The following is a 22,098-nucleotide window of genomic DNA, read 5'->3' as shown; positions in this document are numbered from 1 at the left end:
CACGCCCCTCCAGCACCCCCGACGTTGGCGCCCGCGGCCCCCTCGGCGCCCCCAGTGCCTGGGGCCCCCGCGGCACCCCCCCAGGCGCCCCCGATGCCCTCGGCGCCCCCGGCGCCTGTGGCCGGTCCGGTGACCCGTGCTCGTACGGGCATTTTTCTCCCGAGCTCACGCTACGCCGCGGATCACTACGTCCATGCAGCGTCCACCTCTGAGCCGTCACCGTTGCCGTCCTCCGTTCGAGCCGCTCTTCGTGACCCGCTCTGGATGGCTGCGATGCAAGAGGAGTTTGACGCCCTGTTGCGCAACCGGACGTGGCAGCTTGTTCCCCGTCCCCGGCACGCCAACGTGATTACTGGGTAGTGGGTCTTTAAACACAAGCTCCGTCCTGATGGTACCCTAGATCGCTACAAAGCGCGTTGGGTCATTCGTGGCTTCCGACAGCGTGCTGGCATCGACTTCACTAACACCATCGCTCCGGTCGTCAAGCCCGACACGATACGCACGGTTCTCCATCTTGCGGTCTCCCGTGCTTGGCCGGTGCACCAGATGGACATTTCTAACACCTTCCTCCATTGTCACCTCGAGGAGCAGGTCTTCTACCAGCAGCCCACCGGGTTTGTTGACCTGGCACTTCCCGACCACGTGTGCCTGCTTTCGCGGTCCTTGTATGGACTTAAGCAGGCTCCACGCGCTTGGTACCAACGCATCGCATCATTTCTCCACCAGCTTGGGTTTCGCTCTACCCGCTCGGACGCCTCGCTCTTCGTCTATCATCAGGGTGCTGACACGGCCTACTTGCTACTCTATGTCCACGACATCATCCTGACGGCATGTACGGCTGGTCTTCTCAGTCAGCTCACGGCTCGTCTTCGCGCTGAGTTCGCCGTCAAGGACTTGGGTCCTTTGCACTACTTCCTCGGTGTCGAGGTGGTGCGTCGTCCGGATGGCTTCTTCCTTCCTCAGCGGAAGTACGCTCATGAGCTCCTGGACCGCGCCGGCATGCTTAACTGCAAGCTCGTCGCCACGCCTGTTGATACGAAGGCCAAGCTTTCTACCACGGATGGTTCTCCTGCTTCAGATGCTGCTTTCTATCGGTCTATCGTTGGTGCTCTCCAGTACCTCACTCTGACTCGACCGGAGATCTAGTATGCCATGCAGCAGGTGTGTCTTCATATGCATGCCCCCCGAGACGTTCACTGGGCTGCCGTCAAGCGGATTCTCCGCTATGTCTGTGGCACTATGGATCTTGGCGTCACGCTTCACGCCTCCGCCGACACCGCCCTCACCGCCTACTCCGATGCAGACTGGGCGGGCTGTCCTGACACTCGTCGCTCCACCTTGGGCTATTGTGTCTACCTTGGACCCTCTCTTATCTCGTGGTCGTCCAAGCGCCAGCCTACGGTCTCTCGTTCTAGTGCTGAGGCTGAGTACCATGCGGTGGCCAACGCCATCGCCGAGTGTTCATGGCTTCGCCAGCTGCTTCAGGAGCTCTCTTGCCCTGTTGATCGTGCCACGGTGGTCTACTGTGACAACGTCTCGGCGGTCTAGCTCTCCGTTAACCCGTTGCATCATCGATGGACCAAGCATATTGAGTTAGATATTCATTTTTTTCGGGAACAGGTTGCCCTACTTCCCAACAATTTGCAGATATCATGCCGAAGGGCTTGCCTACGGCGTCATTTGAGGAGTTCCGTTCCAGTCTTTGCATCAGTAGCGGTGCCGCTTCGACTGCGGGGGTGGTGTTGAGTGTATGTGTTATGTGCATATTGTGTATTGGACCCGCCTCCTAGTTTCCTGTATAGTTGAGGTCCGTGGCCTACCTTTGTACATCATATATACATGTTGGGGAACGTAGTAATTTCAAAAAATTTCCTACGCACACGCAAGATCATGGTGATGATATAGCAACGAGGGGAGAGTGTTGTCTACGTACCCTCGTAGACCGAAGCGGAAGCGTTGACGAAACGTAGAGGAAGTAGTCGTACGTCCTCCCGGTCCGACCGATCCAAGCATCGTTACTCCGGCACCTCCGAGTTCTTGACACGCGTACAGCTCGATGACGCACCCTCGATCTCCAATCCAGTAGAGGCTCCGAGGGGGAGTTGAATCAGCACGACGGCGTGGTGACGATTTTGATGTTCTCCTGTCGCAGGGCTTCGCCTAAGCGCCGCTACAATATGACCGAGGTGTAATATCGTGGAGGGGGGCACCGCACACGGCTAAGGAACGATCAATGATCAACTTGTGTGTTCTAGGGTGCCCCCCTACCCCCGTATATAAAGGAGGGAGGGAGGAGGTGGCTGGCCCAAGGGGGGGCGCGCCATAGGGAGGAGGAAACCTACTCCAAGTAGGTTTCCCCTCTTTTTCCTAATACATGTTGTAGGGGGAAGGAAGGAGTACTAGTAGTAGGAAGGAAGAGGGGGAAGGAGAAAGGAAAGGGGGGGTCGGCCCCCCTCCCCAATTCGGATTGGGCTTGGGGGGGCGCGCCCCCCTCCTTTGCTCCTTCTCCCTTCCTCCCACTTGGGCCCAATAAGGCCCATATACTTACCGGGGGGGTTTCGGTAACCTCCCGGAGCTCCGGTATATTCCCAAACTCTCCCGGAACCTTTCCGGTGTCCAAATATATCCGTCCAATATATCAATCTTTATGTCTCAACCATTTCGAGACACCTCGTCATGTCCGTGATCACATCCGGGACTCCGAACAACCTTCGGTACATCAAAATACATAAACTCATAATATAACTGTCATCGAAACCTTAAGCGTGCGGACCCTACGGTTCGAGAACAATGTAGACATGACCAAGACACGTCTCTAGTCAATAACCAATAGCGGGACCTGGATGTCCATATTGGTTCCTACATATTCTACGAAGATCTTTATCGGTCAAACCGCATAACAACATACTTTGTTCCCTTTGTCATCGGTATGTTACTTGCCCGAGATTTGATCGTCGGTATCCAATACCTAGTTCATTCTCGTTACCGGCAAGTCTCTTTACTCGTTCTCTAATACGTCATCTCATAACTAACTCATTAGTTACATGCTTGCAAGGCTTAAGTGATGAGCATTACCGAGAGGGCCCAGAGATACCTCTCCGACAATCGGAGTGACAAATCCTAATCTCGAATTATGCCAACTCAACATGAACCTTCGGAAACACCTGTAGAGCACCTTTATAATCACCCAGTTACGTTGTGACGTTTGCTAGCACACAAAGTGTTCTTCCGGTACACGGGAGTTGCACAATCTCATAGTTGCTGGAACTTTGTATAAGTTATGATGAAAGCAATAGGAATATACTAAACGATCCAAGTGCTAGGCTAACAGAATGGGTCATGTCAATCACATCATTCTTCTAATGATGTGATCCCACTAATCAAATGACAACACATATCTATGGTCAGGAAGCATGGCCATCTTTGATTAATGAGCTAGTCAAGTAGAGGCATACTAGTGACCATAGTTTTGTCTATGTATTCACACATGTATTATGTTTCCGGTTAATACAATTCTAGCATGAATAATAAACATTTATCAGGATATGAGGAAATAAATAATAACTTTATTATTGCCTCTAGGGCATATTTCCTTCAGTCTCCCACTTGCACTAGAGTCAATAATCTAGATTACATAGTAATGATTCTAACACCCATGGAGTCTTGGTACTGATCGTGTTTTGCTCGTGAGAGAGGCTTAGTCAACGGGTCTGCAACATTCAGATCCGTATGTATCTTGCAAATCTCTATGTCTCCCACTTGGACTTGGTCCCGAATGGAATTGAAGCGTCTCTTGATGTGCTTGGTCCTCTTGTGAAATCTGGATTCCTTTGCCAAGGCAATTGCACCAGTATTGTCACAGAAGATCTTCATTGGTCCAGATGCACTAGGTATGACACCTTGATCGGAAATGAACTCCTTCATCCAGACTCCTTCATTTGTTGCTTCAGAAGCAGCTATGTACTCCGCTTCACATGTAGATCCCGCCACGACGCTTTGTTTAGAACTGCACCAACTTACAGCTCCACCGTTTAATAAAAACATGTATCCGGTTTGCAATTTTGAATCGTCCGGATCAGTGTCAAAGCTTGCATCGACGTAACCATTTACGACTAGCTCTTTGTCACCTCCATATATGAGAAACATATCCTTAGTCCTTTTCAGGTATTTCAGGATGTTCTTGACTGCTGTCCAGTGATCCACTCCTGGATTACTTTGGTACCTCCCTGCTAAGCTTATTGCTAAGCATACGTCAGGTCTGGTACACAACATTGCATACATGATAGAGCCTATGGCTGAAGCATAGGGAACACTTTTCTTTTTCTCTCTATCTTCTGCTGTGGTCGGGCATTGAGTTCGACTCAACTTCACACCTTGTAGCACATGCAAGAAACCTTTCTTTGCCTGATCCATATTGAACTTTTTCAATATTTTGTCAAGGTATGTGCTTTGTGAAAGTCCTATTAAGCGTCTCGATCTATCTCTATAGATCTTGATGCCTAATATGTAAGCAGCTTCACCGAGGTCTTTCATTGAAAAACTTTTATTCAAGTATCCCTTTATGCTATCCAGAAATTCTATATCATTTCCAATTAATAATATGTCATCAACATATAAAACTAGAAATGCTACAGAGCTCCCACTCACTTTCTTGTAAATACAAGCTTCTCCAAAAGTCTGTACAAAACCATATGCTTTGATCACACTATCAAAACGTTTATTCCAACTCCGAGATGCTTGCACCAGTCCATAAATGGAAAGTTGGAGCTTGCACACTTTGTCAGCACCTTTTGGATCAACAAAACCTTCCGGTTGCATCATATACAACTCTTCTTCTAGAAATCCATTCAAGAATGCAGTCTTGACATCCATTTGCCAAATTTCATAATCATGAAATGCAGCAATAGCCAACATGATTCGGACAGACTTAAGCATCGCTACGGGTGAGAAAGTCTCATCGTAGTCAACCCCTTGAACTTGTCGAAAACCTTTCGCAACAAGTCGAGCTTTATAGACAGTAATATTACCATCAGCGTCAGTCTTCTTCTTAAAGATCCATTTATTCTCAATGGCTTGCCGATCATCGGGCAAGTCAACCAAAGTCCATACTTTGTTATCATACATGGATCCTATCTCAGATTTCATGGCCTCCAGCCATTTTGCGGAATCTGGGCTCATCATCGCTTCCTCATAGTTCGTAGGTTCATCATGGTCAAGTAACATGACTTCCAGAATAGGATTACCGTACCACTCTGGTGCGGATCTTACTCTGGTGGACCTACGAGGTTCAGTAGAAACTTGATCTGAAGTTTCATGATCAATATTATTAGCTTCCTCACTAATTGGTGTGGTTGTCACGGGAACCGGTTCTCGTGATGAACTACATTCCAATAAGGGAGTAGATACAGTTATCTCATCAAGTTCTACTTTCCTCCCACTCACTTCTTTCAAGAGAAACTCCTTCTCTAGAAAGGATCCATTCTTAGCAAGGAATGTTTTGCCTTCAGATCTGTGATAGAAGGTGTACCCAACAGTTTCTTTTGGGTATCCTATGAAGACACATTTTTCCGATTTGGGTTCGAGCTTATCTGGTTGAAGTTTCTTCACATAAGCATCGCAGCCCCAAACTTTAAGAAAGGACAACTTTGGTTTCTTGCCAAACCACAGTTCATAAGGTGTCGTCTCAACGGATTTTGATGGTGCCCTATTTAACGTGAATGCGGCCGTCTCTAAAGCATAACCCCAAAATGATAGCGGTAAATCGGTAAGAGACATCATAGATCGCACCATATCAAGTAAAGTACGATTACGACGTTCGGACACACCATTTCTTTGTGGTGTTCCAGGTGGCGTGAGTTGCGAAACTATTCTGCATTGTTTCAAATGTAAACCAAACTTGTAACTCAAATATTCTCCTCCACGATCAGATCGCAGAAATTTTATCTTCTTGTTACGATGATTTTCAACTTCACTCTGAAATTCTTTGAACTTTTCAAATGTTTCAGACTTGTGTTTCATTAAGTAGATATACCCATATCTGCTTAAATCATCTGTGAAGGTGAGAAAATAACGATATCCGCCACGAGCTTCAACATTCATCGGGCCACATACATCTGTATGTATGATTTCCAACAAATCTGTTGCTCTCTCCATAGTTCCGGAGAACGGTGTTTTAGTTATCTTGCCCATGAGGCACGGTTCGCAAGTACCAAGTGATTCATAATCAAGTGATTCCAGAAGTCCATCGGTATGGAGTTTCTTCATGCGTTTTACACCGATATGACCTAAACGGCAGTGCCACAAATAAGTTGCACTATCATTATCAACTCTTCATCTTTTGGCTTCAACATTATGAATATGTGTATCACTACTATCGAGATTCAATAAAAATAGACCACTCTTCAAGGGTGCATGACCATAAAAGATATTACTCATATAAATAGAACAACCATTATTCTCTGATTTAAATGAATAACCGTCTCGCATCAAACAAGATCCAGATATAATGTTCATGCTCAACGCAGGCACCAAATAACAATTATTTAGGTCTAAAACTAATCCCGATGGTAGATGTAGAGGTAGCGTGCCGACGGCGATCACATCGACTTTGGAACCGTTTCCCACGCGCATCGTCACCTCGTCCTTGGCCAGTGCTCGCTTATTCCGTAGTCCCTGTTTCGAGTTGCAAATATTAGCAACAGAACCAGTATCAAATACCCAGGTGCTACTACGAGCTCTAGTTAGGTACACATCAATAACATGTATATCACATATACCTTTGTTCACTTTGCCATCCTTCTTATCCGCCAAATACTTGGGGCAGTTCCGCTTCCAGTGACCAGTCTGCTTGCAGTAGAAGCACTCAGTTTCAGGCTTAGGTCCAGACTTGGGTTTCTTCTCTTGAGCAGCAACTTGCTTGCCGTTCTTTTTGAAGTTCCCCTTCTTCTTCCCTTTGCCCTTCTTCTTGAAACTAGTGGTCTTGTTGACCATCAACACTTGATGCTCCTTCTTGATTTCTACCTCCGCGGCTTTCAGCATCGCGAAGAGCTCAGGAATAGTCTTGTTCATCCCTTGCATATTATAGTTCATCACAAAGCTCTTGTAGCTTGGTGGCAGTGATTGAAGAATTCTGTCAATGACACTATCATCAGGAAGATTAACTCCCAGTTGAATCAAGTGATTGTTATACCCAGACATTCTGAGTATATGTTCACTGACAGAACTATTCTCCTCCATCTTGCAGCTGTAGAACTTATTGGAGACTTCATATCTCTCAATCCGGGCATTTGCTTGAAATATTAACTTCAACTCCTGGAACATCTCATATGCTCCATGACGTTCAAAACGTCGTTGAAGACCCGGTTCTAAGCCGTAAAGCATGGCACACTGAACTATAGAGTAGTCATCAGCTTTGCTCTGCCAGACGTTCTTAACGTCGTCAGTTGCATCAGCAGCAGGCCTGGCACCCAGCGGTGCTTCCAGGACGTAACTCTTCTGTGCAGCAATGAGGATAATCCTCAGGTTACGGACCCAGTCCGTGTAATTGCTACCATCATCTTTCAACTTTGCTTTCTCAAGGAACGCATTAAAATTCAACGGAACAACAGCACGAGCCATCTATCTACAAACAAACATAGACAAGCAATGATACTATCAGGTACTAAGTTCATGATAAATTTAAGTTCAATTAATCATATTACTTAAGAACTCCCACTTAGACAGACATCTCTCTAGTCATCTAAGTGATCACGTGATCCAAATCAACTAAACCATAACCGATCATCACGTGAGATGGAGTAGTTTTCAATGGTGAACATCATTATGTTGATCATATCTACTATATGATTCACGCTCGACCTTTCGGTCTCCGTGTTCCGAGGCCATATCTGCATATGCTAGGCTCGTCAAGTTTAACCTGAGTATTCTGCGTGTGCAAAACTGGCTTGCACCCGTTGTAGATGGACGTAGAGCTTATCACACCCGATCATCACGTGGTGTCTCGGCACGACGAACTTTGGCAACGGTGCATACTCAGGGAGAACACTTCTTGATAATTTTAGTGAGAGATCATCTTAAAATGCTACCGTCAATCAAAGCAAGATAAGATGCATAAAGGATAAACATCACATGCAATCAATATAAGTGATATGATATGGCCATCATCATCTTGTGCTTGTGATCTCCATCTTCGAAGCACCGTCGTGATCACCATCGTCACCGGCGCGACACCTTGATCTCCATCGTAGCATCTTGTCGTTTACGCCATCTATTGCTTCTACGACTATCGCTACCGCTTAGTGATAAAGTAAAGCAATTACAGGGCGTTTTGCATTTCATACAATAAAGCGACAACCTTATGGCTCCTGCCAGTTGCCGATAACTTCGGTTACAAAACATGATCATCTCATACAATAAAATATAGCATCACGTCTTGGCCATATCACATCACAACATGCCCTGCAAAAACAAGTTAGACGTCCTCTACATTGTTGTTGCAAATTTTACGTGGCTGCTACGGGCTTAGCAAGAACCGTTCTTACCTACGCATCAAAACCACAATGATAGTTTGTCAAATAGACTCCGTTTTAACCTTCACAAGGACCGGGCGTAGCCACACTCGGTTCAACTAAAATTGGAGAAACAGACACCCGCTAGTCACCTGTGTGCATAGCACGGCGGTAAAACCAGTCTCGCGTAAGCGTACGCGTAATGTCGGTCCGGGCCGCTTCATCCAACAATACCGCTGAACCAAAGTATGACATGCTGGTAGGCAGTATGACTTATATCGTCCACAACTCACTTGTGTTCTACTCGTGCATATAACATCAACGCATAAAACCTAGGCTCGGATGCCACTGTTGGGGAACGTAGTAATTTCAAAAAAATTCCTACGCACAAAGATCATGGTGATGATATAGCAACGAGGGGAGAGTGTTGTCTACGTACCCTCGTAGACCGAAGCGGAAGCGTTGACGCAACGTAGAGGAAGTAGTCGTACGTCCTCCCGGTCCGACCGATCCAAGCACCGTTACTCCGGCACCTCCGAGTTCTTGACACGCGTACAGCTCGATGACGCACCCTCGATCTCCAATCCAGTAGAGGCTCCGAGGGGGAGTTCCGTCAGCACGACGGCGTGGTGACGATCTTGATGTTCTCCTGTCGCAGGGCTTCGCCTAAGCACCGCTACAATATGACCGAGGTGTAATATCGTGGAGGGGGGCACCGCACACGGCTAAGGAACGATCAATGATCAACTTGTGTGTTCTAGGGTGCCCCCCTACCCCCGTATATAAAGGAGGGAGGGAGGAGGTGGCCGGCCCAAGGGGGGGCGCGCCATAGGGAGGAGGAAACCTGCTCCAAGTAGGTTTCCCCTCTTTTTCCTAATACATGTTGGAGGGGGAAGGAAGGAGTACTAGTAGTAGGAAGGAAGAGGGGGAAGGAGAAAGGAAAGGGGGGGCCGGCCCCCCTCCCCAATTCGGATTGGGCTTGGGGGGGCGCGCCCCCCTCCTTTGCTCCTTCTCCCTTCCTCCCACTTGGGCCCAATAAGGCCCATATACTTACCGGGGGGTTCCGGTAACCTCCCGGAGCTCCGGTATATTCCCAAACTCTCCCGGAACCTTTCCGGTGTCCAAATATATCCGTCCAATATATCAATCTTTATTACTCGACCATTTCGAGACTCCTCGTCATGTCCGTGATCACATCCGGGACTCCGAACAACCTTCGGTACATCAAAATACATAAACTCATAATATAACTGTCATCGAAACCTTAAGCATGCGGACCCTACGGTTCGAGAACAATGTAGACATGACCGAGACACGTCTCTAGTCAATAACCAATAGCGGGACCTGGATGTCCATATTGGTTCCTACATATTCTACGAAGATCTTTATCGGTCAAACCGCATAACAACATACTTTGTTCCCTTTGTCATCGGTATGTTACTTGCCCGAGATTTGATCGTCGGTATCCAATACCTAGTTCATTCTCGTTACCGGCAAGTCTCTTTACTCGTTCTGTAATACGTCATCTCATAACTAACTCATTAGTTACATGCTTGCAAGGCTTAAGTGATGAGTATTACCGAGAGGGCCCAGAGATACCTCTCCGACAATCGGAGTGACAAATCCTAATCTCGAATTATGCCAACTCAACATGAACCTTCGGAAACACCTGTAGAGCACCTTTATAATCACCCAGTTACGTTGTGACGTTTGGTAGCACACAAAGTGTTCTTCCGGTACACGAGAGTTGCACAATCTCATAGTTGCAGGAACTTTGTATAAGTTATGAAGAGAGCAATAGCAATATACTAAACGATCAAGTGCTAGGCTAACAGAATGGGTCATGTCAATCACATCATTCTTCTAATGATGTGATCCCACTAATCAAATGACAACACATGTCTATGGTCAGGAAACATGACCATCTTTGATTAATGAGCTAGTCAAGTAGAGGCATACTAGTGACCATAGTTTTGTCTATGTATTCACACATGTATTATGTTTCTGGTTAATACAGTTCTAGCATGAATAATAAACATTTATCATGATATGAGGAAATAAATAATAACTTTATTATTGCCTCTAGGGCATATTTCCTTCAATACATGCCTATGCACGAGAGCAATACATCGTGCAATTCACATATTCTACAGGCACACCATGACTTTTCTCCACAAAAGGTCTATAAATGGCGGCACTTGGCGCCATAATCTACCAGGCACCACCAAGATTGATCATGAAGCCATACATGCCCACGGTACTGAGAGCCCCAAGGGTTGTGGCTATCTTGGCCGTGGTCCTGGCGACCGCACTCGCCACTGCCGTGAACGCCCAGGAGTGCGGCTCGCAGGCTAGTGGCGCGACGTGCACAAACTGTCTCTGCTGTTGTAAATTCGGGTACTGCGCGGCTGCGGCGACGCCTACTGCGGCGCGGGCTGCCAGAGCCAGTGCAGCGGCTGCGGCGGTAGCCCCACTCCCCCGGCGATCACGGCGTGTCTTCCATCCTATCTAGGGACATCTTCCAGTGGGTCCTCACACTTTTGCTGTTTTTCAAAAATTGTCACTCTTTTGCCAAAATCAACACTGTTTTGTAAAAATCATGGGTATTCACATGAAGACCCAAGAATACCCCTAGCGCCGCCCCTACGCCGCCGTCACGTTCTTGTCATTCGGCACCACGGGGAGCACGGAGACGCGGAAGTGGGAGGTGGCGGCCTTCCTCGAGCAGACCTACCACGAGACCATTGGCGGGTGGCCCGTGGTGCCCGACGGACCGTACGCCTGGGGCTACTACTTCAAGCAAGAGCAGGGCTCGCCGGGAAGCTACTGCGACCCAAAGCCAGAGTGGCCGTGCGCGTCGGGCAAGAAATACTACTACGGTCACGGACCCATCCAGCTCTCATGGAACTAGAACTGTGGCCCCGCGGGGCTTGCCATCGGGGTGGACCTGTTCAACAACCCAGACCTTGTAGCCATAGATGCAACGGTGTTGTTTAAGACGGCATTGTGGTTTTGAATGAAGGCTCAAGCGAATAAGCCGTCGTCCCATGATATGATCACAGGCCAATGAACCCCATCGGGAACGAACAACGCCGCCAGCCATGTGCCTGGGTACGGCGTCATGACCAACATCATCAACGGCGGGCTCGAGTGCGGTAGGGGGCAGGATGACCGTGTTGCTAACCGAATCGGGTTCTACAAGCGCTACTGCGATGTCCTCGGTGTTGGCTACGGTAACAACCTCGACTGCTACAACCAGAGGCCCTTCAACAGTGGGCTCACGGTGGGGCCTGCGTCACGGTGGTCCTCCATGAATGAATGTATGAATGTGATCACAGATGAATAAGCTTGAGAAGTACGGTATGAGTAAATAAATGGATGAATAAATTTCCCATTGTTGTGTGAGTATAAATGGATGAATAAATTTCACATTGTTGTTTGAGTATCTCTCAACTCGATGTAGAGGTTAAAAATGTTGCCATCTTTATTAAAAACATGTCCTTTTGTGTTTTTTGTTGATACGGGACATAGTTGACCGAAAGTTGATTGCCGGCATAATACATTTTTATGCGGGAAAAACTTCCAACCTATTCATCTTCAATAATTGTAGTACAACGAACACTAGAAATAATAAAAATTACATCCAGATCCGTAGACCATGTAGCACCGACTACAAGCACTGAAGAGAGCCTAAGGGCGCCGCTGTCATCACCCCTCCCGCGCTGGAACCGGGCAAACTTTATTGTAGTAGACAGCCGGGAAGTGATCGTGCTAAGGCCCCATAGAACCAACGTACCAGAACAACAACCACCGTCGATAAAGAGTGTAGATCTCAGAAGAATCCAACCTGAATGTAGAGGAATAGGATGCAAACCACAATGTATTGATTGGGTGCATATGCACATGTATATATAGTACATGGAGCAAGTTATATCCTCGACTATACACAAGGAGGAAGACTTGGAGTACAAGAATGCATATGGTAAATACATATCTCAACATGCCCCCGCAGTCGAAGCGACACCGTTGCTGACGTAGAGACTGGACCAGAACTCCTCAAAAGACGTCGTTGGTAAGCCCTTGGTCATGATATCTGCAAATTGTTGCGAGGTGGGAACGTGTAGATCACGAACATGACCAAGGGCCACCTGATCCCGAACAAAATGAATATACAGCTCAATGTGCTTGGTGCAACAATGATGAACCGGATTAGCGGAGAAGTAGACGGCGGAGACGTTGTCGCAGTAGACCACCGTGGCCTTATCAACAGGACACGAGAGCTCGTGAAGAAGCTGATGAAGCCAGGAACACTCAGCAACAACGTTGGCCACAACGCGATACTCAGCCTCGGCGCTGGACCGAGAGACCGTGGGCTGCCGTTCGGACGACCACGACACCAAGGACGGTCCAAGGAAGATGCAGTAGCCCGAAGTGGATCGGCGGGTGTTTGGGCAGCCAACCCAGTCAATGTTGGAGTAGGCGACCATATCAGTGGTGGTGGAGGCGCGCAGAGTGAGACCGAGATCCATAGCACCACGAATGTAGCGGAGAATCCGCTTGACAGCAGCCCAGTGAACATCTCGAGGAGCATGCATATGAAGGCAGACCTGCTGAACAACATACTGAAGCTCCGGTCGAGTGAGAGTGAAGTACTGGAGAGCACCGACGATGGACCGGTAGAAAGCAGCATCCGGGGCAGGAGAACCATCAGTAGCGGAGAGCTTGGCCTTCGTGTCGACAGGTGTGGCCGCGGGATTGCAATTCAGGATTCCGGCACGGTCAAGGACCTCATGGGCATACTTCCGTTGATAAAGAAATAAACCATCAGGACGATGCACCACCTCAACACCGAGGAAGTAGTGCAACGGACCCAAGTCCTTGATGGCAAACTCAGCACAGAGATGATTAGTGAGCCGACGTAGGAGCTCGGAAGTGCATGTTGTGATGATGATGTCATCAACATAGAGGAGCCAATACGTCGTGTTGGTGCCCTGGTGATAGACAAATAGCGAAGCATCGGAGCTTGTAGAGTGGAAGCCAAGTTTTTGAAGAAACGCTGTGATGCGCTGGTACCAGGCACGAGGAGCCTGCTTTAGCCCATATAATGAGCGTGAGAGCAGGCACACATGATCGGGACACGCCGAATCAACAAATCCAGTGGGCTGCTGATAGAAGACCTGCTCCTTGAGATGACCATGGAGGAAGGCGTTGGAGACGTCCATCTGATGAACCGGCCATGCGAGAGACCGCAAGCTGTAAAACAATGCGGATCATCCCGGGCTTAACAACCGGAGCGAAGGTGTCCGTGAAGTCCATGCCGGCGCGTTGCCGGAAGCCACGAACAAACAAACGCGCCTTATAGCGGTCATGTGTGCCATCAGGACGAAGCTTGTGCTTGAAGACCCACTTCCCGGTGATCACGTTGGTGTGCCGGGGTCGGGGAACAAGTTGCCAAGTCCAGTTCCGCTGCAAAGCGACAAACTCCTCCTGTATCGTGGCCATCCATAGGGGATCGCGAAGAGCATCCCGAACCGAGGACGGCATCGGAGAAGGTGCGGACGTCAAGGCGATGCAGATGTAGTATCCTCATATTAACGCGAGCTCGGGCGGAATACGCTGGTACGCGGGCGCGTGACGGGACCGGCCGTGGGTGGGGGTGCACCCCGAGAGAGGCTGATCCATCCGACAGGGCCGGTGCAGCAGGAGACGGCGGCAAGGCCACTGCAGCGTCCACGGCGGCTGCGGGAGAGGCGGACCGAGCCGGAGACGGGGCCGCAGTGGATGGCGGAGAAGCCGCGGTGTCAGGCGTCCGAGGTGACGTCGGTGCAGCACCAGGGGAGGCTAGCCAAGCATGCGGCCCAGCATGCGGTAAAGGAGACCGAGGCGGTGTTGATGCGGATCTTGGCGAGGCCAACCCATCATGCCAAGAAGATGGGGCCTTCAAGCCGGAGGGAGGAGCCGCGGACGTCTCCGATCCAGAGGAGAGCGCCGCGGGCGGGGGCGCTGGAGCACCCATGGCCGGCAGCGGGCGACGGCGTGGAGGGGAACCCGCCGCGGGAGAGGAAGACGGTGCCACCTCTTCCTGTGCAAAGGGAACAACAAGCTCATCAAAGTACATGTGCCGGGAGGTGATGACACGGTGAGACACGGGGTCATAGCAGCGATAACCCTTAGTGTTGGTCGGGTAACCATGAAAGACACATGGAACGGAACGAGGAGCGAGTTTATGAGGCGTGCTGGCGGTGGTGTTAGGGTAGCAACGACAACCGAAAATCCGGAGGCCATCATAGGAGGGAGTAGTGCCGTAAAGAAGATGATGAGGCGCATAATTCCAGCGTGGGCGGCATGGTCGAAGATTAGTGAGAAGGGTGGTGGTGGCGAGGGCATCGAGCAAGAACCGGGAGGGCATGTAGGCATGAAAAAGCAGGGTACGCACACACTCATTGAGAGTGCGTAGGATGTGCTCGGCACGACCACTCTGTTGGGAGGTGTATGGACACGTGAGACGGAACACGGTGCCATGGGAAGAAAGGAGATTACGAATGGTGAGGTTGTCAAATTCTTTTCTGTTGTCGCTCTGAAGAGCGAGTATGGGCCACCCAAACTGTGTGGAAACATAAGCATATAATGCAATGAGGCCAGCGGGAACATCAGATTTCCTACGAAGAGGAAACATCCACACAAAGTGCGAGTAATCATCCAATATAACAAGATAGTAGAGATAACCCGAGTTGCTAGGTACTGGAGAGGTCCATACATCACTGTGAATTAACTCAAAGGGAAAAGAAGCAACTGTGGAGGAGGAACTAAAAGGTAGGCGAACATGTTTGCCTAACCAGCAGGCTTCACATGAGTGAGCGGCCGTTTTATTACATGAAAAAGAAAATCCTCGCATTATTTGACGAAGTGAAGAAGTGCTAGGATGCCCAAGATGGGCATGCCAAACATCGACGTTGGCAGAAAGGGCTCGAGGACCACCCGAAGATGACGTCGACTGAACTGGATAGAGATTGCCGGGACTGTCACATCGGTGAAGAATCATCCTGGTGTGAGCGTCCTTAACAGAAAAACCAACTTCGTCAAATTCCATAGTTACAGAATTATCACGAGAAAGATTACAAACAAAAACTAAATTCTGAATGAGCTCAGGAGAAACAATGACATTGTTAAGAGAGAGAGGTCGAGAGTTAGAGGGAAAACTAGCAGAACTGACATGCGATATAGGAAGACCAACACCATTGCCAATAATGATGCAGGAAGGAGTGGAAGTGGGATAGATGGAGGATAGGTTACTCGGGTCAGCAGACATATGGGAAGTGGCGCCGGAGTCCATGAACCAGTCGCCTCCACCACCGGAGTAGGGTGGCGGCTTCTGAAGTGCCGCTAGAAGCGCCGGGTCCCACACACGGGGGGAGGGTTGCGGTACGCGCCATAGCCCTTGGGAGGGGCAGGGGGCCTCTGTAAGCACCAAGAGCGCCCTGCTACGGTGCGGCCAGGAGGGCCTGGTGAGAGGTGGGGCGAGGGCCGAGGATCCCCGAGGCGGGGGGTCACGGCACCGGCATGCTATACGCATGTACGACCCCCGTCGAGGGGTTGTAGCCAGTGGCCCAAGGGGGTAGGGGCTGCTGTTCGCCGTTGCGGGGATGGGAAGATTGGCCCACACCACCACCACCTTGGCGCTGTTTGCCTCCTCCTTGGCGCTGGCCGCCGTGTCCGCGGTGACGATTCCCGCCGTTGCCATCGGTGCGGGCCAGCTCAGGCGGTTGCGGTTGCGGTGCCGGGGGGGATGGGGCAGCGGGTGAGACGCGGCTACCGAAGGGCGTGGCGCCGAGGGTGGTGTACATGCGCTGTTGGAGAGGCCAGCGGCGAGGGCAGTGCGGACGGCACGGGCACGGAGATGCTTCATCCGCCGCTCCTCAAGACGAAGATAGGCCACAGCCTACTCATAAGTAGGGTTGGCCATGAGGGTGAGGTTGGAGGCGGCGTTGCCGAAGTCCTCGTTGAGGCCGGCGGTGAGCATCGAGAGGAGAAGCTCATTGCCCAACTTGAACCTGACGTCGTTGAGCTCGTCGGAGAGCGTCTTGAGACGGAGGCAGTAGGCGTCGATGGTGGAGTCGTTTTGGTGACACCCAAAATAATCCTGCTGCAAGAAAACAATCCGTTGGAGCTTGTTGTCGGTGAAGAGGCCATTGATCTTGGTCCACCGTGTAGGCATCATCCCCATCACAAACGATGACGTGGAAGATGTTCGGAGAGACGGTGAGGAAGAACCACCGGATGAGGGTGGCGTCGATGGCTAGCCAGTTGGCGTCATGGTTGCCGGCAAAGAAGTTGGCGAGACCGTCCACATAATCACGAAGGTTATACTCACGAAAGAGGAGATTGAAGTAGGTTTTCCAGGCATAGTAGTCTGCGAAGGTGTGGGAGAGGATGATGGGGACGTGATCGGAGAGGTGAATGTTGGGGATGTCGGCGGCTAGGGGTTCATCGGGTTCGGATTGGTAGGAGGAGTCGAACGGGTTGCTAGGGGGAGCGTCGGAGGAAGAGGAGGTCCCGAGGGCCGACATGGCAGCAGGGGGAGACGGCGGTGCTGGAGGGGTTCGGTAGGGTTTTAGGGTTTGGGAAGGCGACGGCTCGGGGTGGAGTAGCGGGGCGCGACGGGGAGATAGGAGGTGCGGTGGGAGGGGTGGGAGGGAGGAGGCGCGGCCGCAGTAGTGCGGCAGCACAGGGTAGGGTTAGGCTGCGGCGGCCAGGGGAGGCAGCACGGCGCGGCTAGGAGAGGATCGAGGGTTTAGGCGGATACCATGTAGAGGAATAGGATGCAAACTGCAATGTATTGATTGGGTGCATATGCACATGTATATATAGTACATGGGGCAAGTCATATCGTCAACTATACACAAGGAGGAAGACTTGGAGTACAAGAATACATATGGTAAATACATATCTCAACACTGAAGACACAAGGCCATAGACGAACGACGAACAAATCCAAGCAAATTCACCAAAGACAGATTCGCCGAAGACACACATGCTATGCCTAGACTAATCTCATGCTTGCAACGTAGCTTCTGTTTTTCTGTTTGTAATAATGCATGCATACGGGATGATGTGACCCGGACATGCACGTAGCTACGACGTGGATCAAGTGCCGTAGCATGCACTGACCACTTCTCCCTCTCCCGTTTTCTTCTCCTGGTGGGCGAATGTGCTGTGAGTCATGGCCGCGGGATGGCGCGGCCATCGCAGATCATGGCGCACCCGCCGGGAGGTAGCTAGCTAGTTTGTAGCAACAAATAAAGAGTGGAATGAAAAATAGAAAATGCTACGCAGTTGGTGGCAGCATGAAAACCTCCCTCTCGCTCGTGTTCATCGCTCTCTCTCTAATCTACCTTAGCTTTATCGCGTGTCTCGACAACAACATTTGGCATCAGAGCTATGTGGTGTTCGATCCACTCTCCAGTGGTCACTGATGTCTGATCTGCGGCATACCATGTCAGACTCCGATTTTGAGAAGGGGAAGAACAAGGGCGGGATGAAATCGCCGCCGTAGACGCCACTGACCACGGCGCCAGTGGCGCGTCTGACGGGCGACGGCAGCGACGAGCTCTGCATCATCGAGCGAGTTGTGCGGGAAAGCGAGAACTCTTCGTCATCCATGGTCCTCACCCGCACAAACTACATGGAGTGGTCCCTTGTCATGCAGGTCAAGCTGCAGGTTGCCCTCGTCTGGTCCACGGTGACTGACGCCGCCGACGATGAGCACGACGACCGGCGCGCTTTGTAGATCATCCTCACCTACGTGCCGCAGGATATGATCCGTGCACTTGCCGCCAAGGACATGGCCAAGAAGGCCTGGGAGACGATCAAAACTATCCGGATGGGCAGCGAGCATGCGCGTGAGGCTAAGGCCCAGGTGCGGCGCCAGGAATTCAAGGATCTCCACTTCAACGACGGCGAGTCCTTCGAAGACTTCGGGCTGCGGCTCTCCGGCCTCGTCGCCGATCTCGAGCTGTACGGCAACCCAGTGACGGAGCACAAGGCCGTGCAGAAGCTTCTCCGAGTCGTGCCGCGCAAGTACCGACAGATGGCGATGGTGATCGAGTCCCTCATCAAACTCAAAACCATGACGATCGAAGAGCTCACTAGGTGCATGTCCGCGTGTGAGGATCACTATGATCTGGATGACACGACGCAGTCCGGTGCGTGCCTCATGTACACTTCCGCAGAGTGGGACGCGCACGAGCGGTAGCACGGCTCTGGCGAATCGTCATCAGGCGGCAACAACAACAAGAAGAACAAGTTCCAGGGCGCTGGCAAGGCCGCGCCACCGAGCGCGGGCACGGGCGGATCCAGCGGCTTCGGCGGGAAAAAGAAAGGCAAGTGTCATTACTATAACAAACTAGGCCACTGGAAGAAGGAGTGCCGCACCAGGCTCAAGGATGAGGATCAGAAGGGCAAGAAGGAGCAAGCGAATCTTTCCCAAGCCGGCGCCGAGCACACTCAGGGTCTGTAGATGGCCGTGATTACCACTGTGGACACAACACAGCTTGTGGCGCCCCAGCAAGTGTACCTCAATGAGGAGAAGGTCATGCCCATCCCTTTGCCGGACGAGGTATGGTTCTTCGACACAGGGGCAGGCAGCCACATGAAGGGTGATCTGACACGTCTTCTCCTCATTCGACGAGACAGTGCACGGACCGGTGAGATTCGGCGACGGCTCGGTCATGGCCATCCACGGGCGGGGCAGCGTGGTGTTTCGCTGTAAGGGCAGCGATCAGCGTGCGCTCACCGACATCTTCTTCATCCCCAGCCTGCGGACGAATATCGTCTCTGTGGGATAGCTGGACGAGACTGGCTGCATCATCAATATCGCAGATGGCGTCATGGCCGTCCTAGAACCACCGCGGCGTGTGCTGGTGCGCATCGAGCGCTCTGGATATCGCCTGTACACCGGAGTGCTCACCATTGATGCGCCGACAAGTCTGATGGCGCAGGGCGATGACGCAATGTGGAGATGGCACGCTCGCATGGGGCATCTTCATTTGCGTGCGCCTCCGGACCATGTCCACGAAGCAGCTCGTGCGGGACATGCCGGTGATCGATCGCGTGGCGGAATACTACGACGGCTGCACTCTGGGCAAGCAACATCGAGCACCATTCCCGTAGGCCACGACGTACCGAGCTGATCACTGTCTAGAGCTCGTGCACACGGACTTGTGCGGGCCGATCACTCCAACAACTCTGGGAGGTAACAAGTTTTTCTTGCTTGTGGTAGATGATTACATACACTATATGTGGTTAGAACTCCTAAGGTCCAAGGATGAGGCGTACTCTCATTTCAAGAAAATCAAAGTGATGGCCGAGGCCGACGGGAACGGCAAGCTGCGCCCGTTCAGGTCAGATCACGGCGGCGAATTCAACTCAATCGAGTTTAGAGAATACTGCGAGCAGAGCGGCATCAAGAACTTCACCACCGCGCCATACACACCACAGCAAAACGGCATCATCGAACGACGCAATCAACAAGTGGTGGAGATGGCCCGGTGCATGATGAAAAGCATGGGCATGCCGATGTTCTTCTGGGCGGAGGCGGTGAGAACGGTAGTGTACCTGCTGAACCGCGTGCCAACCAGAAGCTTGGAGGGTTTCACGCCCTATGAGGCATGGCACGGCCGTAACCCCAACATGCAGCACCTGCGCACATTTGGGTGCATGGCTCACGTGAAACGCGTCGGCACCGGCATCACCAAGCTCAGCGATCGATCGACACCTATGGTGTTTGTCGGCTATGAGGAGGGCTCCAAGGCATACCGAGCATACGATCCAGCAACCAAGAAGGTCCAGATAACGTTTTGAAGAGAGGAGGCCCTGGACTTGGAGTGCTCCGGGCAAGAGCGCGGTCACTACTGCACCAGCGACATTCACCATGGTCTACACCACGGAGAACGGTGTCCAGGAGGTCGATAGCAGGTCTTCCACCCCGCCGGTCACTCCTCGAGGAGCGGCGATACCCTCTACAACAACCTTGGGGACGACGCGATCGACTGCAGTCGCTACGCCCGTGGTGAGCACGCCTGACTCATCGCAGTTCGGGCCGGTGACGCCCGTGGACTCGCCAAAGGGCAGCGAGAGCACACCACCGCCACACGACTCTAGGCACGATGTGCCTACGGGGCAGCCAGTCCGCTATCGGAGTTTCACGAGCGTGTTGGAGGAAACTGAAGACCAGGCAGTGCACGAGCAGTTCGAGCTGTGGTTGCTCGTGCGCTGTCTGTTCAGTGCCGAGGAGCCGCAGGGAGTGGACGAGGCGCTCGCTAGTAAGGCGTGGAAGGGCGCCATGGACGTCGAGATGCAGTCCATCATCAACAACAAAACTTGGGAGCTCGCTCGGCTCCCTGTTGGACACAAAGCGATCGGGCTGAAGTGGGTTTATCGCGTTAAGCGTGATCCGGCAGGCAACATTGTTAAGCACAAGGCTCGCCTCGTTGCAAAGGGATATGTCCAGCGTCAGGTGTGGATTTTGAGGAAGTATTCGCTCCCGTAGCTCGCATGGAGACGGTACGGATGATGCTGGCTCTTGCTGCACATTCAGGCTGGGAGGTTCACAATATGGATGTAAAATCTGCTTTTCTGAATGTTGATCTCACTAAAGAGGTTTATGTCACTCTGCCGCCTGGATATGAGATCGCCAGAGAGGAGGAAAGGGTACTACGGCTTCGCAAGGCCCTGTAAGGACTGCATACGGCTCCACAAGTGTGGTACGCAAAACTGGATGAGTCACCGAGCACTCTTGGCTTCACGCGCAGCCCCTTGGAGCATGCAGTCTACCGGCGAGGTGACGAGCGCTCATATCTTCTTGTGGGGGTGTATGTGGACGATCTGATCATCACAGGCACAAGTGTAGCAGGCATAGTTTCCTTCAAGGAGCAGATGCTTCAGCTCTTCAAAATGAGCGACCTTGGGCATTTGAGTTACTATCTGGGCATAGAAGTGCAACAAGGGAGGAGCGGCATCACTCTCAGTCAGAAGAACTATGCTGGCAAAGTTTTGGAATTGGCAAACATGAGCGGCTGCAATAGCTGCCACACGCCCATGGACTGTCGCCTCAAGCTGAAGAAAGAATTGGTGAGGAGCCCTTTGATGCTACTCTATATCGTAGAGTGATCAGAAGCCTGCGCTATCTGGTGAACAGGCGACCAGACATCGTGCATTCAGTCAGCATCGTCAGACGGTTCATGGAGAAGCCTAGCACACAACACTGGGCAGCGGTCAAGCAAATCTTGAGGTACATGAAGAGCACTATGCACTATGGAAGAAACTACAAGAGAGCCCAGGGAAAAGCTGGCTTGCTCGGGTTCAGTGATAGCAACCACGCCGGCGACACCGGCGATCGCAAGAGCACCTCCGGGCATGTCTCCTACTTGGTTATGAATCTAATCACCTGGAGCTCTCAGAAGCAAGAGATAGTCGCTCTTTCTTCTTGTGAGGCAGAATACGTGGCCATGGCATCTGCAACCTGTCAAGGTCTGTGGCTGAGTCGGCTGCTTGAAAGCATGACAGGAACTGCACCAGCGAAATTCAGATTGTT

The 22,098-nt window shown here is 51.3% G+C and overlaps 1 pseudogene; it reads left to right on the top strand.

Annotated features, from left to right (window-relative positions):
• The first annotated feature begins 10,695 nt into the window (after nt 1-10,695).
• On the top strand, nt 10,696-11,853 carry LOC123039764 (26 kDa endochitinase 1-like; annotated as a pseudogene).
• The last annotated feature ends 10,245 nt before the right edge of the window (nt 11,854-22,098 follow it).

Source organism: Triticum aestivum, chromosome 2B (genome assembly GCF_018294505.1).
Source record: "Triticum aestivum cultivar Chinese Spring chromosome 2B, IWGSC CS RefSeq v2.1, whole genome shotgun sequence".
NCBI lineage: Eukaryota > Viridiplantae > Streptophyta > Magnoliopsida > Poales > Poaceae > Triticum > Triticum aestivum.
The sequence above is the reverse complement of the archived record's forward strand: the minus strand, read 5'-3'. Positions and strand labels throughout refer to the sequence as shown.